At 47.0% G+C, this 18014-nt stretch overlaps 3 non-coding genes across 3 annotated transcripts; all 3 read left to right on the top strand.

Annotated features, from left to right (window-relative positions):
• The first annotated feature begins 1426 nt into the window (after positions 1 to 1426).
• Positions 1427 to 1541, top strand: LOC127980886 (U5 spliceosomal RNA). The gene has a single exon (XR_008159887.1). It is a non-coding gene; the product is annotated as a U5 spliceosomal RNA (small nuclear RNA).
• A 3618-nt stretch (positions 1542 to 5159) lies between these two features.
• On the top strand, positions 5160 to 5274 carry LOC127980792 (U5 spliceosomal RNA). Its single transcript, XR_008159797.1, has one exon. It is a non-coding gene; the product is annotated as a U5 spliceosomal RNA (small nuclear RNA).
• Positions 5275 to 7203: 1929 nt separating this feature from the next.
• Positions 7204 to 7318, top strand: LOC127980885 (U5 spliceosomal RNA). Its single transcript, XR_008159886.1, has one exon. It is a non-coding gene; the product is annotated as a U5 spliceosomal RNA (small nuclear RNA).
• The last annotated feature ends 10696 nt before the right edge of the window (positions 7319 to 18014 follow it).

Here is an 18014-nt window from a genome sequence, read left to right as displayed (position 1 = left end):
ATTGTTTGGACTCTTTTTTTTTTTTTTTTTTTTTTTTAATTGCGCTTTAAACAAAAAGTATTGTGTCAATGCAACTGAACAACATTTATTAGGAACACAGTGCGTCAATAAAGCTACTGACTTCCGCCTGCGTTGGTGGTATAGTGGTGAGCATAGCTGCCTTCCAAGCAGTTGACCCGGGTTCGATTCCCGGCCAACGCATGTCCTTTGGCTCGGGCTGACGTCGAAGCAGAACTCCTTCTGTGACCTGCGACTCCAACCAAACATTTTGGATGGATCATTCGGAAGACGAAAAGAACCAGCTCTCCCCGTCGGGGAATCGAACCCCGGTCTTCCGCGTGACAGGCGGAGATACTGTCCACTATACTAACGAGGAGCCGTGCATGCTGCCGTTTCTCCCCCAACTGACGACACTGCACTGACATAACTAAACAATGCATGGCTTCTTCTGACGCAGACCCAGCCCTAGCACCGTAAAATTTCTGATGGACCCATCATTAGCTGAAGTCGCATAACACTTGGAACACTACCCGTAGCAGGGGTCATTGTTTGGACTCTTTTTTTTTTTTTTTTTTTTTTAAATTGCGCTTTAAACAAAAAGTATTGCGTCAATGCAACTGAACAACATTAATTAGGAACACAGTGCGTCAAAAAGCAAAATGACAGTTAAAGGCATTTCGTTATTGAACTCTTTGATGACATCATTCAGCTAAGTTCAGTTTAAATAGTATCTGTGCAATAATTTGCAATCAAGTCAACGATATCGCTGTACATGAAGTGTCCCCAGCTCCGCCTGCCAGAAGCGACAGAGGGAAGAAACCAAAACTCGATCGGTGAAAGGATGGAGAAAAAACCCGGTGAGAAACCAGGCTCAGTCGGGGAGACAGTTCTCCCCTTGTCAGACGAAACCAGTAGATCAGCTCCAGGCTGCAGGAATGTCAGACTGTGCAGAAGAATCATCTGTTTCCTGTGGTCTTGTCCAGGTGGTCTTTACAAGGGATTTGTATCTGCGGCTCATCTAGTTGTCACGGTCTCCGCTGTGTTTCTGGGCCATAGAGGTCCTTTCTAGGTGTTGATCCACCATCTTCTCTGGATACGGACTGGATCCGGGTGACTGAAGCGGATACAGACTGGATCTGGTGGCTACGGTGACCTCGGAATAAGGGATTTCTTTAAAAGACTTTTTTTTTCATATAAGATTTTATCCAACTTTTCAGATAGAGGCATGAGAAAGAGATTGCCTTGATTGGGCTTTTGGTTATTGGTGGACCGAGAGGACTTTTTTGAGTTTTACTCCTCCCTTTTGGAGTGGGGGGGGGGGGGTGCTGACTAAACACATGTGGGCAGGCATTGTCACCCTTGATGACCCTTGGCGAGCGTAGTAGTTTAACAGAGGCAGCGCACAGGCCCGAGGGTTTGGAGACACAGCTCGAGTTTCTCTTCATTGTCGCATAAATCTTTTGCCTTTTACTAAAGATTTCCGTGGAGGGGAACTTTTGCGAGTGACCTGTATTTTTGGGTGCTCTGCTCACAGCAGAGCTACATCGAAATGTCAAGAGCAGAATCAGTTTGACCGTCAGGCAGCATGCTGCGAGAGGGCTTGCCACTGGTCATCGTCTGAATAGGCACTCTCTGCGTTTGACCACTTCGTGTTTATTTAGCCGGATGGGAAGGCAGCGCTTTCTTGTACGTGACGGGATGCAAATTCTTGAAGGCTCTCTTTAGTGACGGGTCCAAACAAAGATCTCATCTGCTCCTCTAGCCCTATCGGCGACTCGTGCACTTCGAGCCTTCTTAGTGACGGCGCAAGTTGCTGACTGCTGACTGCGTTGGTGGTATAGTGGTGAGTATAGCTGCCTTCCAAGCAGTTGACCCGGATTCGATTCCCGGCCAACGCATATCCTTTGGCTCGGGCTGACGTCGAAGCAGAACTCCCTCTGTGACCTGTGCCTCCACCCAAAACTTTTGGATGGAATAATTTCGGATGGACCCATCATTAGCTGAAGTCGCATAACACTTGCAACACTACCGGTAGCAGGGGTCATTGTTTGGACTCTTTTTTATTTTATTTTTTTTTTTTAATTGCGCTTTAAACAAAAAGTATTGTGTCAATGCAACTGAACAACATTTATTAGGAACACAGTGCGTCAATAAAGCTACTGACTTCCGCCTGCGTTGGTGGTATAGTGGTGAGCATAGCTGCCTTCCAAGCAGTTGACCCGGGTTCGATTCCCGGCCAACGCATGTCCTTTGGCTCGGGCTGACGTCGAAGCAGAACTCCTTCTGTGACCTGCGACTCCAACCAAACATTTTGGATGGATCATTCGGAAGACGAAAAGAACCAGCTCTCCCCGTCGGGGAATCGAACCCCGGTCTTCCGCGTGACAGGCGGAGATACTGTCCACTATACTAACGAGGAGCCGTGCATGCTGCCGTTTCTCCCCCAACTGACGGCACTGCACTGACATAACTAAACAATGCATGGCTTCTTCTGACGCAGACCCAGCCCTAGCACCGTAAAATTTCTGATGGACCCATCATTAGCTGAAGTCGCATAACACTTGGAACACTACCCGTAGCAGGGGTCATTGTTTGGACTCTTTTTTTTTTTTTTTTTTTTTTAAATTGCGCTTTAAACAAAAAGTATTGCGTCAATGCAACTGAACAACATTAATTAGGAACACAGTGCGTCAAAAAGCAAAATGACAGTTAAAGGCATTTCGTTATTGAACTCTTTGATGACATCATTCAGCTAAGTTCAGTTTAAATAGTATCTGTGCAATAATTTGCAATCAAGTCAACGATATCGCTGTACATGAAGTGTCCCCAGCTCCGCCTGCCAGAAGCGACAGAGGGAAGAAACCAAAACTCGATCGGTGAAAGGATGGAGAAAAAACCCGGTGAGAAACCAGGCTCAGTCGGGGAGACAGTTCTCCCCTTGTCAGACGAAACCAGTAGATCAGCTCCAGGCTGCAGGAATGTCAGACTGTGCAGAAGAATCATCTGTTTCCTGTGGTCTTGTCCAGGTGGTCTTTACAAGGGATTTGTATCTGCGGCTCATCTAGTTGTCACGGTCTCCGCTGTGTTTCTGGGCCATAGAGGTCCTTTCTAGGTGTTGATCCACCATCTTCTCTGGATACGGACTGGATCCGGGTGACTGAAGCGGATACAGACTGGATCTGGTGGCTACGGTGACCTCGGAATAAGGGATTTCTTTAAAAGACTTTTTTTTTCATATAAGATTTTATCCAACTTTTCAGATAGAGGCATGAGAAAGAGATTGCCTTGATTGGGCTTTTGGTTATTATAGGCACTCTCTGCGTTTGACCACTTCGTGTTTATTTAGCCGGATGGGAAGGCAGCGCTTTCTTGTACGTGACGGGATGCAAATTCTTGAAGGCTCTCTTTAGTGACGGGTCCAAACAAAGATCTCATCTGCTCCTCTAGCCCTATCGGCGACTCGTGCACTTCGAGCCTTCTTAGTGACGGCGCAAGTTGCTGACTGCTGACTGTGTTGGTGGTATAGTGGTGAGCATAGCTGCCTTCCAAGCAGTTGACCCGGATTCGATTCCCGGCCAACGCATATCCTTTGGCTCGGGCTGACGTCGAAGCAGAACTCCCTCTGTGACCTGTGCCTCCACCCAAAACTTTTGGATGGAATAATTTCGGATGGACCCATCATTAGCTGAAGTCGCATAACACTTGCAACACTACCGGTAGCAGGGGTCATTGTTTGGACTCTTTTTTTTTTTTTTTTTTTTTTTTAATTGCGCTTTAAACAAAAAGTATTGTGTCAATGCAACTGAACAACATTTATTAGGAACACAGTGCGTCAATAAAGCTACTGACTTCCGCCTGCGTTGGTGGTATAGTGGTGAGCATAGCTGCCTTCCAAGCAGTTGACCCGGGTTCGATTCCCGGCCAACGCATGTCCTTTGGCTCGGGCTGACGTCGAAGCAGAACTCCTTCTGTGACCTGCGACTCCAACCAAACATTTTGGATGGATCATTCGGAAGACGAAAAGAACCAGCTCTCCCCGTCGGGGAATCGAACCCCGGTCTTCCGCGTGACAGGCGGAGATACTGTCCACTATACTAACGAGGAGCCGTGCATGCTGCCGTTTCTCCCCCAACTGACGGCACTGCACTGACATAACTAAACAATGCATGGCTTCTTCTGACGCAGACCCAGCCCTAGCACCGTAAAATTTCTGATGGACCCATCATTTGCTGAAGTCGCATAACACTTGGAACACTACCCGTAGCAGGGGTCATTGTTTGGACTCTTTTTTTTTTTTTTTTTTTTAAATTGCGCTTTAAACAGAAAGTATTGCGTCAATGCAACTGAACAACATTAATTAGGAACACAGTGCGTCAAAAAGCAAAATGACAGTTAAAGGCATTTCGTTATTGAACTCTTTGATGACATCATTCAGCTAAGTTCAGTTTAAATAGTATCTGTGCAATAATTTGCAATCAAGTCAACGATATCGCTGTACATGAAGTGTCCCCAGCTCCGCCTGCCAGAAGCGACAGAGGCAAGAAACCAAAACTCGATCGGTGAAAGGATGGAGAAAAAACCCGGTGAGAAACCAGGCTCAGTCGGGGAGACAGTTCTCCCCTTGTCAGACGAAACCAGTAGATCAGCTCCAGGCTGCAGGAATGTCAGACTGTGCAGAAGAATCATCTGTTTCCTGTGGTCTTGTCCAGGTGGTCTTTACAAGGGATTTGTATCTGCGGCTCATCTAGTTGTCACGGTCTCCGCTGTGTTTCTGGGCCATAGAGGTCCTTTCTAGGTGTTGATCCACCATCTTCTCTGGATACGGACTGGATCCGGGTGACTGAAGCGGATACAGACTGGATCTGGTGGCTACGGTGACCTCGGAATAAGGGATTTCTTTAAAAGACTTTTTTTTTCATATAAGATTTTATCCAACTTTTCAGATAGAGGCATGAGAAAGAGATTGCCTTGATTGGGCTTTTGGTTATTGGTGGACCGAGAGGACTTTTTTGAGTTTTACTCCTCCCTTTTGGAGTGGGGGGGGGGGGGGGGGGGGTAGTGACTAAACACATGTGGGCAGGCATTGTCACCCTTGATGACCCTTGGCGAGCGTAGTAGTTTAACAGAGGCAGCGCACAGGCCCGAGGGTTTGGAGACACAGCTCGAGTTTCTCTTCATTGTCGCATAAATCTTTCGCCTTTTACTAAAGATTTCCGTGGAGGGGAACTTTTGCGAGTGACCTGTATTTTTGGGTGCTCTGCTCACAGCAGAGCTACATCGAAATGTCAAGAGCAGAATCAGTTTGACCGTCAGGCAGCATGCTGCGAGAGGGCTTGCCACTGGTCATCGTCTGAATAGGCACTCTCTGCGTTTGACCACTTCGTGTTTATTTAGCCGGATGGGAAGGCAGCGCTTTCTTGTACGTGACGGGATGCAAATTCTTGAAGGCTCTCTTTAGTGACGGGTCCAAACAAAGATCTCATCTGCTCCTCTAGCCCTATCGGCGACTCGTGCACTTCGAGCCTTCTTAGTGACGGCGCAAGTTGCTGACTGCTGACTGCGTTGGTGGTATAGTGGTGAGCATAGCTGCCTTCCAAGCAGTTGACCCGGATTCGATTCCCGGCCAACGCATATCCTTTGGCTCGGGCTGACGTCGAAGCAGAACTCCCTCTGTGACCTGTGCCTCCACCCAAAACTTTTGGATGGAATAATTTCGGATGGACCCATCATTAGCTGAAGTCGCATAACACTTGCAACACTACCGGTAGCAGGGGTCATTGTTTGGACTCTTTTTTTTTTTTTTTTTTTTTTTTAATTGCGCTTTAAACAAAAAGTATTGTGTCAATGCAACTGAACAACATTTATTAGGAACACAGTGCGTCAATAAAGCTACTGACTTCCGCCTGCGTTGGTGGTATAGTGGTGAGCATAGCTGCCTTCCAAGCAGTTGACCCGGGTTCGATTCCCGGCCAACGCATGTCCTTTGGCTCGGGCTGACGTCGAAGCAGAACTCCTTCTGTGACCTGCGACTCCAACCAAACATTTTGGATGGATCATTCGGAAGACGAAAAGAACCAGCTCTCCCCGTCGGGGAATCGAACCCCGGTCTTCCGCGTGACAGGCGGAGATACTGTCCACTATACTAACGAGGAGCCGTGCATGCTGCCGTTTCTCCCCCAACTGACGACACTGCACTGACATAACTAAACAATGCATGGCTTCTTCTGACGCAGACCCAGCCCTAGCACCGTAAAATTTCTGATGGACCCATCATTAGCTGAAGTCGCATAACACTTGGAACACTACCCGTAGCAGGGGTCATTGTTTGGACTCTTTTTTTTTTTTTTTTTTTTTTAAATTGCGCTTTAAACAAAAAGTATTGCGTCAATGCAACTGAACAACATTAATTAGGAACACAGTGCGTCAAAAAGCAAAATGACAGTTAAAGGCATTTCGTTATTGAACTCTTTGATGACATCATTCAGCTAAGTTCAGTTTAAATAGTATCTGTGCAATAATTTGCAATCAAGTCAACGATATCGCTGTACATGAAGTGTCCCCAGCTCCGCCTGCCAGAAGCCACAGAGGGAAGAAACCAAAACTCGATCGGTGAAAGGATGGAGAAAAAACCCGGTGAGAAACCAGGCTCAGTCGGGGAGACAGTTCTCCCCTTGTCAGACGAAACCAGTAGATCAGCTCCAGGCTGCAGGAATGTCAGACTGTGCAGAAGAATCATCTGTTTCCTGTGGTCTTGTCCAGGTGGTCTTTACAAGGGATTTGTATCTGCGGCTCATCTAGTTGTCACGGTCTCCGCTGTGTTTCTGGGCCATAGAGGTCCTTTCTAGGTGTTGATCCACCATCTTCTCTGGATACGGACTGGATCCGGGTGACTGAAGCGGATACAGACTGGATCTGGTGGCTACGGTGACCTCGGAATAAGGGATTTCTTTAAAAGACTTTTTTTTTCATATAAGATTTTATCCAACTTTTCAGATAGAGGCATGAGAAAGAGATTGCCTTGATTGGGCTTTTGGTTATTGGTGGACCGAGAGGACTTTTTTGAGTTTTACTCCTCCCTTTTGGAGTGGGGGGGGGGGGGGTGCTGACTAAACACATGTGGGCAGGCATTGTCACCCTTGATGACCCTTGGCGAGCGTAGTAGTTTAACAGAGGCAGCGCACAGGCCCGAGGGTTTGGAGACACAGCTCGAGTTTCTCTTCATTGTCGCATAAATCTTTTGCCTTTTACTAAAGATTTCCGTGGAGGGGAACTTTTGCGAGTGACCTGTATTTTTGGGTGCTCTGCTCACAGCAGAGCTACATCGAAATGTCAAGAGCAGAATCAGTTTGACCGTCAGGCAGCATGCTGCGAGAGGGCTTGCCACTGGTCATCGTCTGAATAGGCACTCTCTGCGTTTGACCACTTCGTGTTTATTTAGCCGGATGGGAAGGCAGCGCTTTCTTGTACGTGACGGGATGCAAATTCTTGAAGGCTCTCTTTAGTGACGGGTCCAAACAAAGATCTCATCTGCTCCTCTAGCCCTATCGGCGACTCGTGCACTTCGAGCCTTCTTAGTGACGGCGCAAGTTGCTGACTGCTGACTGCGTTGGTGGTATAGTGGTGAGTATAGCTGCCTTCCAAGCAGTTGACCCGGATTCGATTCCCGGCCAACGCATATCCTTTGGCTCGGGCTGACGTCGAAGCAGAACTCCCTCTGTGACCTGTGCCTCCACCCAAAACTTTTGGATGGAATAATTTCGGATGGACCCATCATTAGCTGAAGTCGCATAACACTTGCAACACTACCGGTAGCAGGGGTCATTGTTTGGACTCTTTTTTTTTTTTTTTTTTTTTTTTAATTGCGCTTTAAACAAAAAGTATTGTGTCAATGCAACTGAACAACATTTATTAGGAACACAGTGCGTCAATAAAGCTACTGACTTCCGCCTGCGTTGGTGGTATAGTGGTGAGCATAGCTGCCTTCCAAGCAGTTGACCCGGGTTCGATTCCCGGCCAACGCATGTCCTTTGGCTCGGGCTGACGTCGAAGCAGAACTCCTTCTGTGACCTGCGACTCCAACCAAACATTTTGGATGGATCATTCGGAAGACGAAAAGAACCAGCTCTCCCCGTCGGGGAATCGAACCCCGGTCTTCCGCGTGACAGGCGGAGATACTGTCCACTATACTAACGAGGAGCCGTGCATGCTGCCGTTTCTCCCCCAACTGACGGCACTGCACTGACATAACTAAACAATGCATGGCTTCTTCTGACGCAGACCCAGCCCTAGCACCGTAAAATTTCTGATGGACCCATCATTAGCTGAAGTCGCATAACACTTGGAACACTACCCGTAGCAGGGGTCATTGTTTGGACTCTTTTTTTTTTTTTTTTTTTTTTAAATTGCGCTTTAAACAAAAAGTATTGCGTCAATGCAACTGAACAACATTAATTAGGAACACAGTGCGTCAAAAAGCAAAATGACAGTTAAAGGCATTTCGTTATTGAACTCTTTGATGACATCATTCAGCTAAGTTCAGTTTAAATAGTATCTGTGCAATAATTTGCAATCAAGTCAACGATATCGCTGTACATGAAGTGTCCCCAGCTCCGCCTGCCAGAAGCGACAGAGGGAAGAAACCAAAACTCGATCGGTGAAAGGATGGAGAAAAAACCCGGTGAGAAACCAGGCTCAGTCGGGGAGACAGTTCTCCCCTTGTCAGACGAAACCAGTAGATCAGCTCCAGGCTGCAGGAATGTCAGACTGTGCAGAAGAATCATCTGTTTCCTGTGGTCTTGTCCAGGTGGTCTTTACAAGGGATTTGTATCTGCGGCTCATCTAGTTGTCACGGTCTCCGATGTGTTTCTGGGCCATAGAGGTCCTTTCTAGGTGTTGATCCACCATCTTCTCTGGATACGGACTGGATCCGGGTGACTGAAGCGGATACAGACTGGATCTGGTGGCTACGGTGACCTCGGAATAAGGGATTTCTTTAAAAGACTTTTTTTTTCATATAAGATTTTATCCAACTTTTCAGATAGAGGCATGAGAAAGAGATTGCCTTGATTGGGCTTTTGGTTATTATAGGCACTCTCTGCGTTTGACCACTTCGTGTTTATTTAGCCGGATGGGAAGGCAGCGCTTTCTTGTACGTGACGGGATGCAAATTCTTGAAGGCTCTCTTTAGTGACGGGTCCAAACAAAGATCTCATCTGCTCCTCTAGCCCTATCGGCGACTCGTGCACTTCGAGCCTTCTTAGTGACGGCGCAAGTTGCTGACTGCTGACTGTGTTGGTGGTATAGTGGTGAGCATAGCTGCCTTCCAAGCAGTTGACCCGGATTCGATTCCCGGCCAACGCATATCCTTTGGCTCGGGCTGACGTCGAAGCAGAACTCCCTCTGTGACCTGTGCCTCCACCCAAAACTTTTGGATGGAATAATTTCGGATGGACCCATCATTAGCTGAAGTCGCATAACACTTGCAACACTACCGGTAGCAGGGGTCATTGTTTGGACTCTTTTTTTTTTTTTTTTTTTTTTTAATTGCGCTTTAAACAAAAAGTATTGTGTCAATGCAACTGAACAACATTTATTAGGAACACAGTGCGTCAATAAAGCTACTGACTTCCGCCTGCGTTGGTGGTATAGTGGTGAGCATAGCTGCCTTCCAAGCAGTTGACCCGGGTTCGATTCCCGGCCAACGCATGTCCTTTGGCTCGGGCTGACGTCGAAGCAGAACTCCTTCTGTGACCTGCGACTCCAACCAAACATTTTGGATGGATCATTCGGAAGACGAAAAGAACCAGCTCTCCCCGTCGGGGAATCGAACCCCGGTCTTCCGCGTGACAGGCGGAGATACTGTCCACTATACTAACGAGGAGCCGTGCATGCTGCCGTTTCTCCCCCAACTGACGGCACTGCACTGACATAACTAAACAATGCATGGCTTCTTCTGACGCAGACCCAGCCCTAGCACCGTAAAATTTCTGATGGACCCATCATTTGCTGAAGTCGCATAACACTTGGAACACTACCCGTAGCAGGGGTCATTGTTTGGACTCTTTTTTTTTTTTTTTTTTTTAAATTGCGCTTTAAACAGAAAGTATTGCGTCAATGCAACTGAACAACATTAATTAGGAACACAGTGCGTCAAAAAGCAAAATGACAGTTAAAGGCATTTCGTTATTGAACTCTTTGATGACATCATTCAGCTAAGTTCAGTTTAAATAGTATCTGTGCAATAATTTGCAATCAAGTCAACGATATCGCTGTACATGAAGTGTCCCCAGCTCCGCCTGCCAGAAGCGACAGAGGCAAGAAACCAAAACTCGATCGGTGAAAGGATGGAGAAAAAACCCGGTGAGAAACCAGGCTCAGTCGGGGAGACAGTTCTCCCCTTGTCAGACGAAACCAGTAGATCAGCTCCAGGCTGCAGGAATGTCAGACTGTGCAGAAGAATCATCTGTTTCCTGTGGTCTTGTCCAGGTGGTCTTTACAAGGGATTTGTATCTGCGGCTCATCTAGTTGTCACGGTCTCCGCTGTGTTTCTGGGCCATAGAGGTCCTTTCTAGGTGTTGATCCACCATCTTCTCTGGATACGGACTGGATCCGGGTGACTGAAGCGGATACAGACTGGATCTGGTGGCTACGGTGACCTCGGAATAAGGGATTTCTTTAAAAGACTTTTTTTTTCATATAAGATTTTATCCAACTTTTCAGATAGAGGCATGAGAAAGAGATTGCCTTGATTGGGCTTTTGGTTATTATAGGCACTCTCTGCGTTTGACCACTTCGTGTTTATTTAGCCGGATGGGAAGGCAGCGCTTTCTTGTACGTGACGGGATGCAAATTCTTGAAGGCTCTCTTTAGTGACGGGTCCAAACAAAGATCTCATCTGCTCCTCTAGCCCTATCGGCGACTCGTGCACTTCGAGCCTTCTTAGTGACGGCGCAAGTTGCTGACTGCTGACTGCGTTGGTGGTATAGTGGTGAGCATAGCTGCCTTCCAAGCAGTTGGAGAGAGCAGTGCGCATGTCCTTTGGCTCGGGCTGACGTCGAAGCAGAACTCCCTCTGTGACCTGTGCCTCCACCCAAAATTTTGGATGGAATAATTTCGGATGGACCCATCATTAGCTGAAGTCGCATAACACTTGCAACACTACCCGTAGCAGGGGTCATTGTTTGGACTCTTTTTTTTTTTTTTTTTTTTTTAATTGCGCTTTAAACAAAAAGTATTGTGTCAATGCAACTGAACAACATTTATTAGGAACACAGTGCGTCAATAAAGCTACTGACTTCCGCCTCCGTTGGTGGTATAGTGGTGAGCATAGCTGCCTTCCAAGCAGTTGACCCGGGTTCGATTCCCGGCCAACGCATGTCCTTTGGCTCGGGCTGACGTCGAAGCAGAACTCCTTCTGTGACCTGCGACTCCAACCAAACATTTTGGATGGATCATTCGGAAGACGAAAAGAACCAGCTCTCCCCGTCGGGGAATCGAACCCCGGTCTTCCGCGTGACAGGCGGAGATACTGTCCACTATACTAACGAGGAGCCGTGCATGCTGCCGTTTCTCCCCCAACTGACGGCACTGCACTGACATAACTAAACAATGCATGGCTTCTTCTGACGCAGACCCAGCCCTAGCACCGTAAAATTTCTGATGGACCCATCATTAGCTGAAGTCGCATAACACTTGGAACACTACCCGTAGCAGGGGTCATTGTTTGGACTCTTTTTTTTTTTTTTTCTTTTTTTTAAATTGCGCTTTAAACAAAAAGTATTGCGTCAATGCAACTGAACAACATTAATTAGGAACACAGTGCGTCAAAAAGCAAAATGACAGTTAAAGGCATTTCGTTATTGAACTCTTTGATGACATCATTCAGCTAAGTTCAGTTTAAATAGTATCTGTGCAATAATTTGCAATCAAGTCAACGATATCGCTGTACATGAAGTGTCCCCAGCTCCGCCTGCCAGAAGCGACAGAGGGAAGAAACCAAAACTCGATCGGTGAAAGGATGGAGAAAAAACCCGGTGAGAAACCAGGCTCAGTCGGGGAGACAGTTCTCCCCTTGTCAGACGAAACCAGTAGATCAGCTCCAGGCTGCAGGAATGTCAGACTGTGCAGAAGAATCATCTGTTTCCTGTGGTCTTGTCCAGGTGGTCTTTACAAGGGATTTGTATCTGCGGCTCATCTAGTTGTCACGGTCTCCGCTGTGTTTCTGGGCCATAGAGGTCCTTTCTAGGTGTTGATCCACCATCTTCTCTGGATACGGACTGGATCCGGGTGACTGAAGCGGATACAGACTGGATCTGGTGGCTACGGTGACCTCGGAATAAGGGATTTCTTTAAAAGACTTTTTTTTTCATATAAGATTTTATCCAACTTTTCAGATAGAGGCATGAGAAAGAGATTGCCTTGATTGGGCTTTTGGTTATTATAGGCACTCTCTGCGTTTGACCACTTCGTGTTTATTTAGCCGGATGGGAAGGCAGCGCTTTCTTGTACGTGACGGGATGCAAATTCTTGAAGGCTCTCTTTAGTGACGGGTCCAAACAAAGATCTCATCTGCTCCTCTAGCCCTATCGGCGACTCGTGCACTTCGAGCCTTCTTAGTGACGGCGCAAGTTGCTGACTGCTGACTGTGTTGGTGGTATAGTGGTGAGCATAGCTGCCTTCCAAGCAGTTGACCCGGATTCGATTCCCGGCCAACGCATATCCTTTGGCTCGGGCTGACGTCGAAGCAGAACTCCCTCTGTGACCTGTGCCTCCACCCAAAACTTTTGGATGGAATAATTTCGGATGGACCCATCATTAGCTGAAGTCGCATAACACTTGCAACACTACCGGTAGCAGGGGTCATTGTTTGGACTCTTTTTTTTTTTTTTTTTTTTTTTTAATTGCGCTTTAAACAAAAAGTATTGTGTCAATGCAACTGAACAACATTTATTAGGAACACAGTGCGTCAATAAAGCTACTGACTTCCGCCTGCGTTGGTGGTATAGTGGTGAGCATAGCTGCCTTCCAAGCAGTTGACCCGGGTTCGATTCCCGGCCAACGCATGTCCTTTGGCTCGGGCTGACGTCGAAGCAGAACTCCTTCTGTGACCTGCGACTCCAACCAATCATTTTGGATGGATCATTCGGAAGACGAAAAGAACCAGCTCTCCCCGTCGGGGAATCGAACCCCGGTCTTCCGCGTGACAGGCGGAGATACTGTCCACTATACTAACGAGGAGCCGTGCATGCTGCCGTTTCTCCCCCAACTGACGGCACTGCACTGACATAACTAAACAATGCATGGCTTCTTCTGACGCAGACCCAGCCCTAGCACCGTAAAATTTCTGATGGACCCATCATTTGCTGAAGTCGCATAACACTTGGAACACTACCCGTAGCAGGGGTCATTGTTTGGACTCTTTTTTTTTTTTTTTTTTTTAAATTGCGCTTTAAACAGAAAGTATTGCGTCAATGCAACTGAACAACATTAATTAGGAACACAGTGCGTCAAAAAGCAAAATGACAGTTAAAGGCATTTCGTTATTGAACTCTTTGATGACATCATTCAGCTAAGTTCAGTTTAAATAGTATCTGTGCAATAATTTGCAATCAAGTCAACGATATCGCTGTACATGAAGTGTCCCCAGCTCCGCCTGCCAGAAGCGACAGAGGCAAGAAACCAAAACTCGATCGGTGAAAGGATGGAGAAAAAACCCGGTGAGAAACCAGGCTCAGTCGGGGAGACAGTTCTCCCCTTGTCAGACGAAACCAGTAGATCAGCTCCAGGCTGCAGGAATGTCAGACTGTGCAGAAGAATCATCTGTTTCCTGTGGTCTTGTCCAGGTGGTCTTTACAAGGGATTTGTATCTGCGGCTCATCTAGTTGTCACGGTCTCCGCTGTGTTTCTGGGCCATAGAGGTCCTTTCTAGGTGTTGATCCACCATCTTCTCTGGATACGGACTGGATCCGGGTGACTGAAGCGGATACAGACTGGATCTGGTGGCTACGGTGACCTCGGAATAAGGGATTTCTTTAAAAGACTTTTTTTTTCATATAAGATTTTATCCAACTTTTCAGATAGAGGCATGAGAAAGAGATTGCCTTGATTGGGCTTTTGGTTATTATAGGCACTCTCTGCGTTTGACCACTTCGTGTTTATTTAGCCGGATGGGAAGGCAGCGCTTTCTTGTACGTGACGGGATGCAAATTCTTGAAGGCTCTCTTTAGTGACGGGTCCAAACAAAGATCTCATCTGCTCCTCTAGCCCTATCGGCGACTCGTGCACTTCGAGCCTTCTTAGTGACGGCGCAAGTTGCTGACTGCTGACTGCGTTGGTGGTATAGTGGTGAGCATAGCTGCCTTCCAAGCAGTTGGAGAGAGCAGTGCGCATGTCCTTTGGCTCGGGCTGACGTCGAAGCAGAACTCCCTCTGTGACCTGTGCCTCCACCCAAAATTTTGGATGGAATAATTTCGGATGGACCCATCATTAGCTGAAGTCGCATAACACTTGCAACACTACCCGTAGCAGGGGTCATTGTTTGGACTCTTTTTTTTTTTTTTTTTTTTTTAATTGCGCTTTAAACAAAAAGTATTGTGTCAATGCAACTGAACAACATTTATTAGGAACACAGTGCGTCAATAAAGCTACTGACTTCCGCCTCTGTTGGTGGTATAGTGGTGAGCATAGCTGCCTTCCAAGCAGTTGACCCGGGTTCGATTCCCGGCCAACGCATGTCCTTTGGCTCGGGCTGACGTCGAAGCAGAACTCCTTCTGTGACCTGCGACTCCAACCAAACATTTTGGATGGATCATTCGGAAGACGAAAAGAACCAGCTCTCCCCGTCGGGGAATCGAACCCCGGTCTTCCGCGTGACAGGCGGAGATACTGTCCACTATACTAACGAGGAGCCGTGCATGCTGCCGTTTCTCCCCCAACTGACGGCACTGCACTGACATAACTAAACAATGCATGGCTTCTTCTGACGCAGACCCAGCCCTAGCACCGTAAAATTTCTGATGGACCCATCATTAGCTGAAGTCGCATAACACTTGGAACACTACCCGTAGCAGGGGTCATTGTTTGGACTCTTTTTTTTTTTTTTTTTTTTTTTAAATTGCGCTTTAAACAAAAAGTATTGCGTCAATGCAACTGAACAACATTAATTAGGAACACAGTGCGTCAAAAAGCAAAATGACAGTTAAAGGCATTTCGTTATTGAACTCTTTGATGACATCATTCAGCTAAGTTCAGTTTAAATAGTATCTGTGCAATAATTTGCAATCAAGTCAACGATATCGCTGTACATGAAGTGTCCCCAGCTCCGCCTGCCAGAAGCGACAGAGGGAAGAAACCAAAACTCGATCGGTGAAAGGATGGAGAAAAAACCCGGTGAGAAACCAGGCTCAGTCGGGGAGACAGTTCTCCCCTTGTCAGACGAAACCAGTAGATCAGCTCCAGGCTGCAGGAATGTCAGACTGTGCAGAAGAATCATCTGTTTCCTGTGGTCTTGTCCAGGTGGTCTTTACAAGGGATTTGTATCTGCGGCTCATCTAGTTGTCACGGTCTCCGCTGTGTTTCTGGGCCATAGAGGTCCTTTCTAGGTGTTGATCCACCATCTTCTCTGGATACGGACTGGATCCGGGTGACTGAAGCGGATACAGACTGGATCTGGTGGCTACGGTGACCTCGGAATAAGGGATTTCTTTAAAAGACTTTTTTTTTCATATAAGATTTTATCCAACTTTTCAGATAGAGGCATGAGAAAGAGATTGCCTTGATTGGGCTTTTGGTTATTATAGGCACTCTCTGCGTTTGACCACTTCGTGTTTATTTAGCCGGATGGGAAGGCAGCGCTTTCTTGTACGTGACGGGATGCAAATTCTTGAAGGCTCTCTTTAGTGACGGGTCCAAACAAAGATCTCATCTGCTCCTCTAGCCCTATCGGCGACTCGTGCACTTCGAGCCTTCTTAGTGACGGCGCAAGTTGCTGACTGCTGACTGTGTTGGTGGTATAGTGGTGAGCATAGCTGCCTTCCAAGCAGTTGACCCGGATTCGATTCCCGGCCAACGCATATCCTTTGGCTCGGGCTGACGTCGAAGCAGAACTCCCTCTGTGACCTGTGCCTCCACCCAAAACTTTTGGATGGAATAATTTCGGATGGACCCATCATTAGCTGAAGTCGCATAACACTTGCAACACTACCGGTAGCAGGGGTCATTGTTTGGACTCTTTTTTTTTTTTTTTTTTTTTTTTAATTGCGCTTTAAACAAAAAGTATTGTGTCAATGCAACTGAACAACATTTATTAGGAACACAGTGCGTCAATAAAGCTACTGACTTCCGCCTGCGTTGGTGGTATAGTGGTGAGCATAGCTGCCTTCCAAGCAGTTGACCCGGGTTCGATTCCCGGCCAACGCATGTCCTTTGGCTCGGGCTGACGTCGAAGCAGAACTCCTTCTGTGACCTGCGACTCCAACCAAACATTTTGGATGGATCATTCGGAAGACGAAAAGAACCAGCTCTCCCCGTCGGGGAATCGAACCCCGGTCTTCCGCGTGACAGGCGGAGATACTGTCCACTATACTAACGAGGAGCCGTGCATGCTGCCGTTTCTCCCCCAACTGACGGCACTGCACTGACATAACTAAACAATGCATGGCTTCTTCTGACGCAGACCCAGCCCTAGCACCGTAAAATTTCTGATGGACCCATCATTTGCTGAAGTCGCATAACACTTGGAACACTACCCGTAGCAGGGGTCATTGTTTGGACTCTTTTTTTTTTTTTTTTTTTTAAATTGCGCTTTAAACAGAAAGTATTGCGTCAATGCAACTGAACAACATTAATTAGGAACACAGTGCGTCAAAAAGCAAAATGACAGTTAAAGGCATTTCGTTATTGAACTCTTTGATGACATCATTCAGCTAAGTTCAGTTTAAATAGTATCTGTGCAATAATTTGCAATCAAGTCAACGATATCGCTGTACATGAAGTGTCCCCAGCTCCGCCTGCCAGAAGCGACAGAGGCAAGAAACCAAAACTCGATCGGTGAAAGGATGGAGAAAAAACCCGGTGAGAAACCAGGCTCAGTCGGGGAGACAGTTCTCCCCTTGTCAGACGAAACCAGTAGATCAGCTCCAGGCTGCAGGAATGTCAGACTGTGCAGAAGAATCATCTGTTTCCTGTGGTCTTGTCCAGGTGGTCTTTACAAGGGATTTGTATCTGCGGCTCATCTAGTTGTCACGGTCTCCGCTGTGTTTCTGGGCCATAGAGGTCCTTTCTAGGTGTTGATCCACCATCTTCTCTGGATACGGACTGGATCCGGGTGACTGAAGCGGATACAGACTGGATCTGGTGGCTACGGTGACCTCGGAATAAGGGATTTCTTTAAAAGACTTTTTTTTTCATATAAGATTTTATCCAACTTTTCAGATAGAGGCATGAGAAAGAGATTGCCTTGATTGGGCTTTTGGTTATTATAGGCACTCTCTGCGTTTGACCACTTCGTGTTTATTTAGCCGGATGGGAAGGCAGCGCTTTCTTGTACGTGACGGGATGCAAATTCTTGAAGGCTCTCTTTAGTGACGGGTCCAAACAAAGATCTCATCTGCTCCTCTAGCCCTATCGGCGACTCGTGCACTTCGAGCCTTCTTAGTGACGGCGCAAGTTGCTGACTGCTGACTGCGTTGGTGGTATAGTGGTGAGCATAGCTGCCTTCCAAGCAGTTGGAGAGAGCAGTGCGCATGTCCTTTGGCTCGGGCTGACGTCGAAGCAGAACTCCCTCTGTGACCTGTGCCTCCACCCAAAACTTTTGGATGGAATAATTTCGGATGGACCCATCATTAGCTGAAGTCGCATAACACTTGCAACACTACCGGTAGCAGGGGTCATTGTTTGGACTCTTTTTTTTTTTTTTTTTTTTTTTTAATTGCGCTTTAAACAAAAAGTATTGTGTCAATGCAACTGAACAACATTTATTAGGAACACAGTGCGTCAATAAAGCTACTGACTTCCGC

Source organism: Carassius gibelio, chromosome B19 (assembly GCF_023724105.1).
Source record: "Carassius gibelio isolate Cgi1373 ecotype wild population from Czech Republic chromosome B19, carGib1.2-hapl.c, whole genome shotgun sequence".
NCBI classification, from domain to species: Eukaryota; Metazoa; Chordata; class Actinopteri; order Cypriniformes; family Cyprinidae; genus Carassius; species Carassius gibelio.
This window is presented reverse-complemented; position numbering and strand designations above follow the sequence as displayed.